The following is a 17575-nucleotide window of genomic DNA, read 5'->3' as shown; positions in this document are numbered from 1 at the left end:
CAATTGTAAATTTTACACGCAAAATATATGTTTTGTAAGAAAATTTACGCATGAAAGTTTGGCCTTTCGACTCCAATTACTAGGATGCTGTAAGGAGCACACTCATGAGATATGCACCAAATGACGTAAAATCACGAGTTCTATAATCGTGTTATGAGTTTGGAATGTTATCTTCTTGCGCGTCCGGGTTATTAAAAAAATTCCAAAAAACACCGAAATTCCGGCTTCAAAATGTCAGCATCAATTTTAGGTGGATGCAGTGGATATATCGAAAAATCATACACTGATATCTTATTGCTCATGGAGTATTCTGTGATTCATTCTTTGGGAATAGGTCTATAAAATGTAAGGTTAAGCCAGAAATCGCATGGGAACATAAAAAACTTGTTGGCTTCAACCCATTTTTACCCATTTTTCTACATTGATGCCAACACAGCTTCCACGAAAATTAATTTTAATGGTCGACATTATGGGATCCCTCCTAAAACACTTCATTTTAAAGAATTGTAGTCATACTTTATAGAATATGTTAACAGTTCGCGAATTCTGAAAGGGTGAAACTCGGATTCATCGATTGCAAAAAATTTTTGTTATTTACCATATATATAAAATTCTTCGAGACTGCCATGATGTTCGAAATTAAACTCCTCCGAAACGGCTGGACCGAATTCGATGAAATTTTGTATGTGGAGTTTTTAGGTCTGAGAATAGGTTTTTAGCTATGTTTTATGCTGGTCAATGAAGTGACCAGGGTACCTCCCCCACAAAAATTTATAAGAAAACGTGAAATCAAAGATTATTTTGAACGTATTGTTTAAAAATTGATTGCAATACAATGGTAATAACTGTCTTGATCCTGAGTGGTCATCTCGGAAGTGGAATATCGCGGTCAGCCCAATTTTTTTTTAAATGTATAATTATAGGTAATATCCTCAATTTTAGTAAGCGTGACTACAAAAACGCTATAATTGGGAAAGCGCGATCAACCCCACATTTTGGAATACAGTACAACACAATTGCGATTGTGGCCTTTGCCATTAATGGGTGTTTTGGAAGCAGAATACCGCGATTGCGTTCAATTTTTGTAAGCTTTATACTTACTGATTAGATTTATAAATTTATTAAGTAAGACAGCAAACATGGCATGAACATTGACTTCAGTGCTTGGAATAACTCGATCAAGACCACGTTTTTTTAATACAGCAAATTCTAGATAAACACAATAGAATTTTGGAGTCATTTTTAATGAATCACAGATGTTTTCATGTTTAGGAGTGCAAAATAATAACGTATTCAATGAAACATCTCTGTGTTAACTAGAAGTAAAAACGACGTTAAGTTCGACCGGCCCCAACTTTTATGCACACCACCATAAATAATATTGAAATCAGTTTTAAGCCATTCGGGTTGAATAATGGGCTAAAACATTCAAAATCCTCAAAAAATCGGTACCGACAATTCTCTGCTAAAATATTTGATACCTCCAAGGAAGACTAAATACCATATATAGCCATTTCTGTTGAATAATGCCGCTAAACCTTGAAAATATTGAAAATCGGAAGGTATCGTTCAATGAAGGCTACATAAAAAAACTTCTACCGAATATTCTATGCGGGAATGTTTTATACCCACAATGAAGACAACACACCAAATAGCCATTAGGTGGGATAGCCATTTCGGTGGGATAATGAGACTAAAATCTCCAAATTATCGAAACTCGGGAGGTACCGTCCTATATGCCGATAGTTCTCTGTAGAATTGGTTTATACCCCCAAGGGAGACTAAGTACTAATTATAGCTATTTCGTATGAATAATGTGGCTATAAACTTGAAGATACCGAAGATCGAGAGGTACCGTTCAATGAAGACTATTTATAAACCTGGACCTCTACCGAATATTCTATGTTTTATACCCACACTGAATACTAAATACCAAATTGCAGCCATTTCGGTGCGATAATGAGACTAAAACCTCCAAAATATCGACACTCGGGCGGTACCGTTTTAGGGTAGTTCTATCAAAATGGACCTATGCTGACAATCCTTTGCAAAAATGCTTTATGCCTCTAAGGGAGACTAAATTCCAAAGTATTGTAATTTCGGTAGGATAATTCGGCTAAAACCTTGAAGATTCCGAAAATCGGGCGGTCAGTCGGTGCTATATCAAAATGGGGACTGATATAACCAATTTTTAATACCAAACATGCTACGAGAAAAAATAAAAACTTCTGTACCAAATTGAAAACATCTATGTTAAATATCGCGAGCTGTATCTTGATTTCGAGGAATATTCCGATGTGTTACAAACAGAATCATAAAGTTAATTATATGCTTCATATTATGGTGGAGGCTTTAATTAAAGTAATTTTATATTTTACATCTGGAGATACCATTGCATGAGGGTTATACCAAAACGTCGATTTATCGTCAATTCGGTTCGAATATCTAGAGGTATCAATATTAGATAGATACATTGTAGATAGATTACTAAGCCTTACACGGAAATTCAAAACGACGGGCTAGCAGCGCGGAACCGGGTCAGCTAGTTACTATAATAAAAAAATCTTGAATTACCTCTAAATATATAAATAACTAGCTGAACCCGTTGCGCTTCGCTGCCCCGAATAAAATAAAATATAATGGAATGATATAATTATATTAACTTTTTAATATTTTAACGTATAAATATAGAATATATGACGGCGTTCTCTGCCCATTCAGGGCTATTATGGAGCTACTATGGTATTTTTGTATGTTTCAGGAGGTAACACTCCTCCTAAAGCTTTTTCGACTATAAGTATTCCTACTTAGGTTATATACCCTTACACTATTAATTTCTCTTTATTTCGACATATTGGATTTAGATCTACCTAATAGAATTAAATTAAGAATAGAACCAGTTTTGAGAACCTTAAATTTGAAGATAATTGTAATTTATTTTATATATGGGACTTATTTGTTTCCAAGTCATATACATATTAAGCTATTGTGATACCTTAAATTGCACTTGTATTTACAATTGTTAATCCAATAATGCTTTAGATATATCATAATAAAATATCCCTCATAAGAAATCGCTCAAAAATATTATATTTAATAGCTGTAGCCCTTGTCAATTCCTTCCTAAATGTAAGAACTTGTGTATATCATGATGACTTTTACTGACTACTTCAAAATTTCATTGAAATTGGACATATATACGAAACAAAAAACATGAAATGACCAAAAATATATATGGGAGCTACGTTCCGATGTATAAGTTGGCACATTTATTTGTAGACCAAATTACGTTACACATATCAAATTTCATTGAAATTGGACATACTTGGCGTGTTCGGATTATAAAATACAGGAAACCAGTCGGAAATATATATGGGAGCTATATTCAAATCTGAACCGATTTCCGTCACGCATTCCAAATTTCAGCGAAATTGGACATATATAGTGTGTTTGGTGCATAGAATACAGGAAATCGGCCGAAAATATATAGGGTAGCTATATCCAAATTTGAACCGATTTCGATATAATTTGGCACATTTATTTCTAGACCAAGTTCTGTAACACATTCCAAATTTCAGCGAAATTGGACATATATAGCGTGTTTGGTGCATCAAATACGGGAAATCGGCCGAAAATATATATGGGAGCTATATTAAAATCTGAACCGATCTCGATATAATTTGGCACATTTATTTTGAGACCAAGTTCTGTAACACATTCCAAATTTCAGCGAAATTGGACATATGTATATAACGTGCTTGGTGCATAAAATACAGGAAATCGGCCGAAAATATATATGGGAGCTATATTCAAATCTGAACCGATCTCGATATAATTTAGCACATTTATTTCTAGAACAAATTTCGTCAGACCCTCCAAATTTCAGCTAAATTGGACATATATAGCGTGTTTGGTGCATCAAATGTGGAAAATCGGCCGAAAATATATATTGGAGCTATATCCAAATCTGAACCGATTTCGATATAATTCGGCACATATATTTCTCGACCAATATCCATCACACATTCTAAATTTCAGCGAAATTGGACATATATAGCGTGTTTGGTGCAAATAAGGAAATCGGCCGAAAATATATATATATATATATATATATATATATATATATATATATATATATATATATATATATATATATATATATGGGAGCTATATCCAAATCTGAACCAATCTCGATATAATTTAGCACAAATTGGACATATTTAGCGTGTTTGGTGTACAAAATAAGGAAGTCGGCCTAAAATATATGTGTATGGTAGCTATATCCAAATCTGTACCGATTTTGATATAATTTGTCACGTTTATTTCCAGACTAAGTTGCGTCACACATTCCAAATTTCATTGAAATTGGACATAAATAGCATGTTTGGTACATAAAATAAGGAAATCGGCCGAAAATATGTGTATGTGGGAGCTATATCCAAATCTGAACCGATTTAAATATAATTTGGTAAATTTATTTCTACATCAAATTCCGTCACACATACAAAATTTGGAGATTGTATCCGTAATAGTTCTAAAGATATTTGCACACAAAATCTAAATTTTTTGGAGGTACCTCCGGTTTTGATGCTATATCTCCAGATCAACGCGAAATTTCAAAAAATGATATAGCCTATTTTCATTCCAGGCCATGTAGCAATGTACCCTAAAAATTTCAGTAAGATCTGTTCAGCGGTTTTCGAGTCTATAAGGCACAAACAAACAAACGTACAAACAAATTTCAATTTTATATATCGTCACCATAAATGCCGGAAGACGTAACCGACATGAAAATCTAAATTCGATTTTTGGTGGAATCTGATACATAAAGCTAAAATACATGCTGTGGCAAAATTTCAAGCTTCTATGTTCAAAAACAACGATGGTATTCATGAAATGGCATTTCGGAAAATGGGATAATATTGCCGATTTTGTTGTAATGGAGGATCTCAAAACTAAGCATTTCAGCGGTTTTGGTTTCACTACTAATTCCCCTTGGTATATGATCGATAATATCCCATATACTCGCCTTCATAAGATTAATATTCCATAAAACAGTTTTTAATTTTATAACGTTTTTTGCTTCTCCTGTAAAGTTTTATTTTTGTGGGTTACGTCTTCCGGCATTTATGGTGACGATATATAGATGGTCTGATTCGCTGAGACGATTCAAAATCATATTCCCTCGAACTACTACCAAACTTTTACCGAAAAGTGTTTAATTCATTTTTGTTGTTGATCGAACAAATTTTTTTTTTACAATTACAATACAATTTTACAATTCGTATCGCCATAGAGAAGCAGGTCATAAATTTAAATTAAAAGTTACCACAACTCTTTAAATAAATTTTCCAAATGGCCCTTCTCCGATATCCTCAAAATACTTGATAGAGAATCAATTTTTAAATGAAGCCAGATCAATCAATTTAAAAGAACATTTCATGGAATGTATATTTATTCACTGTAAAAAACTGATGCAAAAGTTGTGGTTGAGAAGAAAACAAGTAAAAAAGTATCAGTTGACTTTGCCTACAGAGATATACCCTCAGCATGTGTGGATTGAAATAAATTTTCCAAAAAAAAAAAATATGTATACATATAGGTGGTTTTCAAAATTTTGGGTGTATGAACCGACAAAAACATAAACAAGAATAAAGCTTAAAAATTTGCGGGGATATCGATAGATAGGGATTTTTTACCATACTAGTCTACGAAAAACATAATATCCACTAGGAAAACCTTCGGTAAAAATGTCAAAAGACCCTTTTCATAGGTGGTACGCCAAGGATTGGATAGATAGGGCCCAAATTTGAACATAAACTAAGTTTCGACTATATTTAGAGATCCAAAGTTTGGACCAAATCGGTTGCAACGTCTATTAGATATCGTACGTAGCATTCTAGCGAATATTCTCGAACTTTTGCGGGGGAAGTACCGGAAGGAGTGGACCTAAAAGCACCACCTTCTAATTTCATCTAATATTCGAAGAAATATTATGATATCCAAAGTGTGGACGAACGCAGTATTCGGTTCAAGTTCTCCATCCACTGCATATTGTGCCATAGGGGTTTTTTTACAATTTTCGGGCTGTTTTCTTAGGAAGTATGGACTTGCCCCTGATGTTGTGTGGGATGTAGTCGACAAATATAGTCCATATTCGAACCTGATCTATATTTGGTAGACATAATAGGATGTGTAAAGTATGGAACAAATCGGTCCGAACATTTTTGAACTTTTGTGGGGGAGGTACCTGAAAGAGTTGGCCGGTATGGCTTATCTTCGAACTTATACTAAAGGTGCACAAAATATTACGAAGGCCACATTTTGAACCGAATCGGCAGATCCGTTCGAAAGTTATCTTGTGCTCCAACCACTAAACACGGTGTCATAGGGGTTTGTTGTAACTTTCAGGCTATTTTCTCAGGAAGTATGGACTTGCCTCTGATGAAACTTGTACCGTTGCATGGAGGGCAGTGAATTCAAGCTGCTACACCAAAAATCAAATCGATTCGAGAGCAGGTCCTAAACTGAACTTTACGAAATTTTGTGTGGGAGGTACCCGAAGGAGTGGACCGAGAGAGCCTATATTGGAACCTAATCTAAGTCTGGTAGAAATTTCACGATGTGCAAAGTTTGGATCAAATCGGTTAATTCCTTCAAGAGTTATAGTGCGCACAAATTTTCCGAACATTTCCGAACTTCTATGGGGAAGAAACCAGAAGGAGTGGACTGATATAACCCATCTTAAACTAAGTTTGGACAAAGTATTACGAAAACCAAATTTTGGACCGAATCGGTTGATCCGTTCGAGAGTTATCGTGCGCTTCAGCCAGGCACACAGACAGACGGAAGGACAGGGCTAAATCAACTCAAAATTGTCTGAAACACATTTCGTCCAAACATACTTGGGGTCTAAAACAATTATTTCGATGATATTAAGGCCACTAACTTCAAAATACCGAAAATGGGGGCTACATCTAAACGAGGACCGATATAGACCATTTTCAATACCAAACATCCTAAAAGTAAGAGAAACTTCTATTCTATGTCTATAAAAAACAGGTAAAAAGCGTTAAGTTCGACTGGGCCGAACTTGTATACCCTGCACCACAAAATATTCTGAACTAAAATGGAATCATTCGATTTCTTTCCTGTTCAAAATTTTAGGTGGAGATACTTTATAACAACGAATATTCCAAATGCATAACATAGGTCAGAAAGTGTATCGTTATATGGGGCCTAGTCCTTCATCGATCGAATTAAATATTTTTGCCCGTTTTGTGGCCAGGAGACATCAGTTTTTAGGCCAAAAATTGAAATTTAGAGTTTTTGGTACACCATCTCAGTAAAATATAATATTTTTTAATCTTTATGTTCTAAATAAGCCCACAAAAATATATGACGATCGGTTAATTAGTTGTCGAGCTAGAGTTGACAACGCAAAACGCTTTTTCAAAAAAGGACTTCGTGGGCGGGCATAATTTTTCAAAAATTGACTTATAAGGGCTATATAACTGGAGGTCACCCTTTAAAGGTGAAGTATAAAAAGCTGGTTTTAAGGCCAAATATCAAATTTCAGTCATTTCGGTATATTATTGTGGCCACAGCCTTCAAAATACCGGAAATAGGGAGGTACCGTTCTATGGGGGCTATACTAAGGCGTGGACCTGTACCGACAAGTTTCTGGGGGAAAGTTTTATACTCCCATCGGGGACTAAACACCACATTTCAGCCATTTCGGTGGAATATGGAGGCCACAACCTTCAAAATACCGGAAATATGGAGGTACCGTTCTATTAGGGTTATACTAAGGCGTGGACCTGTACCGATAAGTTTCTTGGGGAAATTTAAATACCTCCAACGAAGGCTATATACCAAATTTCAGCCATTTTTTAGTGATCGGGAGGTATGTTCTATGGGCGCGAAAATCAGGAGGTATGTTCTATGGTGGCTATATGAGGCGCGACCCTATACCGACAAATTTCATATGGTTTGGTACCCAAAATGAACACCAAATACTAAATTTCAACCATTTCGGTAGAATATTTTGGCCAAAACCTTCAAAATACCGAAAATCGGGAGGTACCGTGGTATGGGGGCTATGCTAAGGCGTGGATCTGTAGCGAAAAGTTTCTGGGGGAAAGTTTTATACCCCCAACGAGGACTATATACCACAATTCAGGCATTTCGGTGGAATATTGAGGCCACAATCTTCAAAATACCGGAAAAAGGGAGCTACCGTTTTGTGTTAGCGAGGTACTTTCTATGGAAAATACCGGAAATAGGGAAGTACCGTTCTGTGGGGGCTATACTAAGGTGTGGAGCTGTAACGACAAGTTTCTTGGGGAAAGTTAGATACCGCCAACGAAGGCTATATACCAAATTAAAGCCATTTTGGAGGAATATTGACGCCAAGACCTTCAAAACCCCGAAAATTGGGAGGTACGTTCTATGGGGGCTACATGAAGGCGTGGACACATGCCGACAAAGTTCATATGGAACGTTGTATACCCCAAATGAAGAGCAAATACCAAATTTCATTCACTTCAAAATACCGAACATCGGGTGGTACCGTTCTATGGGGCTATACCGTTCTATGGAGGGTATAGTAAGAATGAATACACGTGAAGTTGGCACAGCAACAACAAGAAACCAGTAAGGAAAGGATCAAGTGGGGCAGGGCCGACTATATTATACCCTACCCCAGTGTGAATAGGTAAAATATATATGGGAGCTAAATCGATTAATTCGGCACATATATTTCTAGACCAAACACCGTAACACATTCCAAGTTTCATCAAAATTAGACATACATACACGCAGAGAAAAAATATTGTTGGAACAATCATATTCTAAGAGCAAAATAGTGTATTTTAAAATTCTTAATATATGTATTGTTGGCGCAACAATATATTTTGTGTCATCATGTTTGCTAATAAAAAATATATGGTTCAAACAACAATATATATTTTCAGATTTTTAAAATACACTATTTTGCTCTTAGAATATGATTGTTCCAACAATATCTCTTTTCTGTGTGTAGCGTCTTTTGTGCATCAAATACCTTTAATCGGGCAAAAATATATATGGGAGCTATATCCAAATCTTAACCGATTTTGATATTAATTGGCACACTTATTTCTAGACCAATTTCCGTCACACATTCCGAATTTCATTGAGATCGGACATATTGTATAACGTCTTTTATGCACCAAATAACAAAAATCGGCCGAAAATTTATATGGGAGCTATATCCAAATCTGAACCGATTTTGATATAATTTATTTATAGACCTTATTCCGTACCACTTTCCTAATGTCATCAAAATTGGACATATGCAGCGTGTTTGGTGCATCAAATACTTCAAATCAGCCGAAAATATATATGGGAGCTATATCCAAATCTGAACCGATTTTCACCAAAGCAATAGCGTCATTCATTAGGCTAAAAAAATGATCCTTATAAAACAATGTCATGAAGGGCGCGCCTTAACCAACTTCTAATGAAAACCGCTTACACAGGAAAAGTTTCTGTGAATTCTGAAACAGCAATGTTCATAGATGAGAAAACTCCAAAAATAAGAAAAAATCGTTGTAGGGATTTTTAAATAAATCGCGGTCAAAATTCACATTTTTAGATGTTTTTTAGGTTTTCACGATTTTACTTGGAAACCGCAAGTCCTATCAAAATGGTGGTAAAGAAAATGTTGTAGCTGTGAAAATTCTCTAGAGAAATGACCTTTATGATTTGTTACCATTTTTAAGATAGAGAAGCTCAAGTTACATTTTTAGGTTTTTTGTTAGAGTGTCGTGATTTTGCTTGAATGCGGCAAGTCTTATCGATATGGGACCTGAGAAAATCTTAAAGCTGTGGAAATTCTCTACAAGACTGGCTTATGTAACTTTTCCTAAGTTGTACCATTTTTTAGATATATAAGTTTAAGTTGCGAATTTGCAGTCATGACATTGTTTTATAAGGGGGCGATACAGAATTCAATTGAATTTGAATTTCTATATCTCAAAAACGGTAAAACCGACGAGAATACCATAAAGATCAATCTTGTAGGACATTTTCATAGCTACAATATTTTTTATACCCTCCGCCTTTAGGCTAGAAGGGTATATACACTTTGATACGAAAAATGTCTGTCTGTCTGGCTTGTGCGCACCATAACTCTCGAACAGTTCAACTGATTCGAACCAAATTTTGGCATCGTAATATTTTGTCCAAACTTAGTTCATGTTCGAAAATATGAAGTGGACCATATCGGTCCACTCCTTCTGGTACCTCTCCCACAAAAGTTCAAAATTTTTCTGTAAAGTGGTCTGAACGATAACTCTCGAAGGGAGTAATAGATTTAGTCAAAACTTTGCACATCGTATTATTCCTTCCAGATATAGATCTGGTTCGAATACGAACTATATCTGTCCACTCCTTCGGGTATCTCCCACACAAAATTCGAATAAAGTGAAGTTTAAGAGCTTCTCACGTATCGTTTTGAAATTTTTTTTCAGTAAGTTTTTTTTTGTGGCTCGCTTTGCGACTTTACAATTAAGTCAATAATTCCTGAGATATTGGCCTAAAAGCTCCACGAAACCCTGACGGCACCAACCAAAATGGCAAATCTGCAAGATAATCCTCGCAGAGAGTTTTTGATTGATGCAGGCTTTGCACATCGTATTATTTCATCCAGTCCAGTATGGGATTGAAATATAGACTACATCGGTCCACTCCTTCGGGTTCCTCCCACACAAAATTCGGATAAAGTGAAGTTTAGGAGCTCCTCTCGCATCGTTTTGACTCTTTTTCAGTAGATTGTTGGAGCAGCTTCATTTACAATGGTACATTTTATTCCGGAGTAAGTCAATACTTCCTAAGATAATGGCCCAAAAATTTCTTTCTTTCAAACTTATTTTAACATAATATAATATTTTGAGTCCTTTATGAGGATGTTTGGTTGCCAAAAAAGTTTGATATATGTCAATGATTTGGTATAAGCCCACGTTACGGTACCTACAGATTTTAAAGCAAACTCGTGATATAAATTTTTTATATACGGCATAATTATTGTGTTTGGTTTGGTTTTGTTGTTTTTTCTTCGTCAGTGGCTGAGGGTATTTCTTCGTCAGCACAGCTGACTGATACGTACTTACTTGTTTTATTCCCATTTTGATAGGTCTTGCGGTTTCCAAGCAAAATCGCAAAAACCTAAACAACCCAGCAAAAATGTTGTAGGCACATGTCATTACTTTCTGCATTACCAGGTAATGCGTAATCATTACCCTCCGCATTATCAGACAGTACATATATAACAGGTAACATATAACTAGTTACATCCTTACTTACTACTTACCTACAAAGGAATAAGTACGGTGGCACAGGGCTAGTGTGTCTGACTACAAATCCTACGTTTGTGTGTTCAAAGCTCACCGTCAGCATGGGAGTTTTTTGTTGACAAAATTACGAAGAAATGTTGATGTACATGGATGTTTTTAAACAACCCTTACTATTTGTACGAGTGGCCTAGTGTGTAGTGTGTTTGGCTACAAATCAGAAGTTCATGTGTTCGACACCGGCAGGAAGCGGAATAAAAGAAAAAAAGAAATAAAAACAAAAAATAAATGGAATGTTGAATTTGAATATAATTTCACCACATTTGTTCTAAAAATAGAACATATGCTTTTTAGCTTTTTTTTGACTACTGGTAAGTGGTTAAATATGTACTTAAAAAACACATTTAAGGAAGTACTTCCTCCCTATGACATCCCCATGTTAAAATAATTACTTTTACGGTCATTTAGTAAGTAGTTACAACTGCAAAAATTTACTGAATAAAGTCATTATTTGGTAATGACTTTTTTTGCTGGGAACCTATAAAAATGTCAATTTTAATCGCGATTTATTTAAAAAGTGCTCCGGCAATTTTATTTTGTTTTTTGATTTTTCTCATCTATGAACATTGTAGTTTTAGAATCTACAAAAACTTCCCAGGTGCAAGCACTATTGTTGCAAATATCTTTCGACGACTTTATTATTAAAACAGTATTTTCCCAAGTCATACTTTATCAGCCATTTTTCCCTCTTTGGTGTTCTGTCCTCAGTTTCACTGCACAACGTATCAAAGAAAAATTTGGAACTTGGCCAAATGTTGCACTTTATTATATTACAAGAAAAGTGGTAGGCCATAGAGGAAAATCTTTTGATAACTCAATTAGAAAACATGAAAGTTCATCTAACGAGGTAAATTTAAAAATGCAAGTAAATGAAGGTAAGGAATCTACCATTTCACAATTTTTATACTTTTTCTTTATAAATTTAAAAAAAAACTGTAAAAATGGACTAATATTGGTTTTGATTTCATATTCATGTATTGTCATCCAAATCTGGAAAGTGTGCAAAGTTTTAATTCGATTGGTCAACTGCAACTGTGTTTAAAATGAGTTACCAAATTTGAACTAAACTTACACCAACGCAAGTTAAATAAAACACTGTAAAAATAATAGATTCTTGCAGGTTCTGGAACAGATTAATAAATAACTACAAAAAGTTATTTTACTGGTCTAAACCATGAAATTGAAAATTCAAGCAAAATGAAATTATCAATACTTTCTCAAAGAATTTAACACCAATCCTCTCCAGTTTTCTTTGAAATTTCTCACTTTAAAATAAACCCAAAAAATATCTCTTAAAAACTTTTTCATGTACCATAAAATTTGCAACAAAATAAAAAGTGGATATTCCACAAAACTATAGTTAAGTTGTTAAAGTAATAATAGACCGTTGCAAGAACATGGGCATACAAAACGTTAGAAAGAACAACAACAACAATATCCTGCAAAAAAAAAAACTTAAAATTCATTGGATTATAAAATGTTGTTAACCACGCAACAAGCAACCAAGCAACCTATTGATGGCCATAAAATACTAACCCCAACACATTTACCGCAATCAACAACAACATCATCATCATCATTGCTGCTGACATCAACAACAAAACATCTATCGACATGACCAAACTGAACACCACCAACAACAACTACAACAAGACCATCATTATTAACTTGTACTAACCATTACATATTGGCCACGAAGCAGAATAAAAAACGCCAGCCCGAATGTAAAAAAAAATTGGCATGCAAATGTCATATTTACAACATATGTGGCATGTGATTGTCGTCCATAAAGTGATGGTGGTGGCGGCGGGAAAACAGCAATCCAAAGTAGGTGTTTGGTTTAGTTAGGTGACTGTTCTTGGTCTATGTAGCCTTGTAAATGACCATATCATGAAGTGTCATTACATTGTTCAAGTGAATGTGGACGAAAACAAAAAAGCACAAAACATAAACAAGTTAACTGTTACAAAGTCATTTTGCTCAATTAAGCATCTGCCAAATTTTATATCATTTGAAAATTTGATTAAACACCTTGTGGCATTTTGATACCCATGTTCAATTTTTTGTTCAGTGTGATTTTTTTTTCATCGGAAACTCATTGAACATGAATTTGTTTGCAAAAATATGAAAAACAAAGCATGTTTTTTTGACTGCATAATTTAATTTCAAAGCAATAACCATGGGCAATGTCAGGAAGTTTTCGGAACTGATTTGATAATAGAGTCAAGGTTGAAATGTTCAATGCACTCAGAGAAACATTAATGGACGTAATGTTAATGCTAATAAGAAAAAAAGCATTAGTCAGCTTAGCTGACAGCTACATAACCTCCGCCAATGACTGTACAAAGAAGAAAAAGTATCAGTCGGCTTTGCCGACAGAGATATACCCTCAGACTTGAAGGGGGTCTTATTTTGGGAGTCATTCCTCTCGACAGATATCCTAGAGCTCTTGGACCATTATATCAGAAATCGAAGACTTGTCCACGAAAAACATAATTTCGCTGTAGACAGGGCCATTAGGAGTACCTTCTGCTAAAATTTCCGAAAAATCCTCGAACAGACCCTCAATCGCACTTGTACAGTATTTGGTTTGAGAGTTGTCGTGCGAACCAGCCACTACACAGCTGGTTTGTGGTGCAGCTGCTGCTAGTGTGCCTGTAGTACCTATGCAGAAGCCAGTGGAGACGTGATCTGTGGTGGTAAGACCGAAGAAGAAAGGTCCTTCTGGCACAGATGTGGTGAAGAGGGTGATAGAGGAGGTGGCTCCCACTTTGAACGTTCGGGTCCATGATGTGAAGCCCATCAAGGATGTTGGTGCTGTCATCCGGACTCCGTCCGTGGCTGAGCGGGAGAAGATTGCCGCGAATGAGAAATTTGCAGAGTGCAATATGGAGGTGTCCATAAACGACAAGCTGGGACCGAGGATAGTGGTGCAGCGGGTGTTGTCCTATATTCCTGTGGACGAATTTATGGAACAGCTTTTTGACATGAATTTCAAGACGATCATGACGCAGGCGGTATACACCAGGAGTGTTCCAATTATGACTGCTCCCGGCAGGCTGGTGGGATCAGGGTGATAAATTCAATCTGGTTCTTGAGTGTACCGAGCGGGCTGCGGAGAAGTTCTGTAGAAAGGGTGTCTACATTAGGTAGCACCGTTTTACGGCTCGTCGGCAGGATGCGTTTGCTTCTTGCTACCGCTGCTTGTCATTCGACCACAGGGTAAGAGATTGTCGACTGGACTCGGATGTCTGCCGTAGGTGTGATGGCACTGGTCACATTTCATACCTGTGCCCCAACCCTATTAACTGTAGGAATTGCGCGTACAGGGGTCTGCCAGCAGTGCATCTGATGATGTCTCTGGAGTGCCCAGGTTTGGCAGGATTGGTGGCCAGGGCAAATGCTCGTCATTAATCATGGTTATAGTTGTGCAATATAATTGTCAGGGCTCGGCGAGCGTGACTCAGGAGCTAGGCCATGGTATGCTGGCGTTGGGCGCTTCCATTGCAGTGCTGCAAGATCCATACCGTAGGGATGACTGTGTGAGGGGATTGCCGGGGGTATGCGGGTCTTTACGGACCAGTTGTGGGGGACAGTGACCTTGACTGTACTGTTCTATTAAGTATCCAATGAGGGGTTTGTCTGTCCGTAGAATGGGCTGGGGGAAAGGTGTTCTTGGCTAGCATCTATTGCAGATTTAGCTTGCCCCAGGAGCCTTATCTTGGGTATATGGATGCGGTACTACTCCTTGAGAGTAGTTGTCCGCTAATCCTAGGTTTAGACGCGAATGCAACCTCCTCTTTGTGGTTCTCGAAGATGACCAGCAACACATCTGGCCATCAGAACCGCGCAAGAAGAGATTTCCTAAGTGAATGGGTGTTAGCGAGGGGCCTGGTGGTTTTAAATGAGCCCTCGGATCTATATACCTTCGATGGTCCATCCGGTGTAAGCGACATTGACGTGACGGTTCCAAATGGGGCAGCAATGACTGCTTACCAGTTTAGTTGGCAGATTAGTGAAGACTGGGGTATTAGTGACCATAGGTTTATTGAGATTATGGTCACGCCACGGGGACGGACGAGGGCGACTGAGCGTTTCCGGGGTTGGATGGAACGAGACGTGAACTGGGACCATTATGCGAACTTCGTCAGGGAGGCAGCTATGCCATTAGCGGACATCAGGGCACTGACGTTAGATGACCAGGTCAGCAAGTTGAATGAGTGGATGAGAAGCGTCAATGACGTACTCCTTGGTAGACGCCGCACAATGGTTCAAGAATCGATTTTCCTGGCCAAAAATCAAAATTTTGTTTTATCAAAGATATTTAATTTTTATATGGGATTCGATAGTAAACATATTGAAACTAAGGAAACCAAAAAATTAGGTCAAAATATTGGAAGGTGTGGGCGTGGTGTGCCCCAAAAGACGAACATTTTCCCCATTTTTGGGAAATACGTAAGTTTTGCAAATTTCTCGAGAAAGAGGTAGCTATTTCTCGGAAACTATAACAGTTATTGCGTTCATTGTTTTTTTGCAAGATAGGTAGGATTGTGGCCGTTAAAAATCGTTTTAGTAAATTACCGTAGCGTTTACACAACATGAGCTCTTTTATTTTTCTTCAGGTACTAAATTTTATGAAATTCCAAATTTAGTGGACTAGAACTTTTGTGGAACAACATGGAACAAAGTTCTGTTTTCACAGAAAGATGCCCAAGGGTCTCCTCTTTCAGCACATGTATACTTTTGTACCCGTCCCGTTCAGTCCGTTAAACACTTTTTTTCAATTTATTGAAATTACATGGGTAAAAATGTGTGTTTTTCTGTACTGTTTCCATATGAATTACAGCTTTTTGACAGAAATTAACATTTTTTTGAGTATATGAGTTTTTATACGAGTTGTATAAGTTTTATGAAAACCCAAGGAATATTTTTTTTAATTTTTGAAAAAATTTAATTTTTTTGTAAAAATTTTTTATACAAATTTTTGAAAAAAAATTTTTCGACATTTTTTTTCGAAATTTTTTTTTTTAATTTTTGGTAATGTTAATGTTTATTTGTTGGTGTTTGACCATCTTTAATACATAGGAAGATATAACAACCACAAAAACACTCATATTTTGATGAAAAATAGTTGGAAAACTCAAAAGTTGAACTTTGACCTTGAATTTCTCTGCATCTATTAGACCAAATTTTACCGCTTACAATTCGTCTGATAGCTGATTGTGTTATCTATCTAACAAAAAAAGAATTATGAAAATATCTCTATCCGTTCAAAAGTTACAGAATTTTGACCAGGAAAAAACGATTCTGAACCACTGTGCCAGATGAAACCAAGTAAGGTCAAATGGACCCGTGGAGCTGGGTCTGATGCGGAGGGGAGTTGCGCGCCTGAGGAAGCGTTTCCAAAGGGCAAGGCGAACCAATGTAGAAGATCTGGCTCAGCGTAAAGCTGAATTCCTTGCTGCTCTTACGATGTACAAGGACGAGCTATCTAAGAGGAAAGAAGACGATTGGAGGAGATTTATACAGGACAATAGGGATGATCCCTGGGGAAAGGTATACCGTGTGTGCCAACATGGTGGGTATAAGCGTCAGGTTGACCAACAGGCGTTACGTCTTGGCTCCACGTTGACAGCCTCGGGGTGGGCTGGAAACGTATGGATTTTGCTGGGGTCTTTCTTTCCAAGGCCGATGCTCATTCACCTCCCCCGCTTGTGTGGGAGTTGAGTGAGCCTCCGGACTTGGAGCGTCATGAAGTTGCGGACAGTATCTGCCGGATTAGAAGTAGAAAATCGCCAGGTATCGACGGTATGACCGGAAAGATGTATAAAGCCCTCTGGAAGGTCATGCCTGAGTACATTGAGTCCGTCCTTGGTGGTTGCATTAACCAGAGGTACTTCCCGCGTGCGTGGAAGGAAGCTCGCGTCGTTGTGCACCTCATGTCGCCTGATCGAGTAAGGAGTAATCCTCGCTCGTATCGGGGCATAAGCCTTCTCCCAGTGCTTGGAAAGGTACTGGAGAGGATTATGGTGGCAAGGCTTGGGGAGTGCCGCGGCGTAAATCCTTCGCCGCATGAGTTCGGCTTTGTCGAGGGTAGATGTACGGTGGATGCATGTGCAGAGCAGTCTGAGCGGGTCACATGCCAAATATGTCTTAGGCATATTTGTTGACTTTAAAGTCAC

Source organism: Musca autumnalis, unplaced genomic scaffold (genome assembly GCF_047663935.1).
Source record: "Musca autumnalis isolate F117 unplaced genomic scaffold, ASM4766393v1 scaffold_5, whole genome shotgun sequence".
Taxonomy (NCBI): Eukaryota; Metazoa; Arthropoda; class Insecta; order Diptera; family Muscidae; genus Musca; species Musca autumnalis.
Note: the sequence above shows the minus strand (reverse complement) of the source record.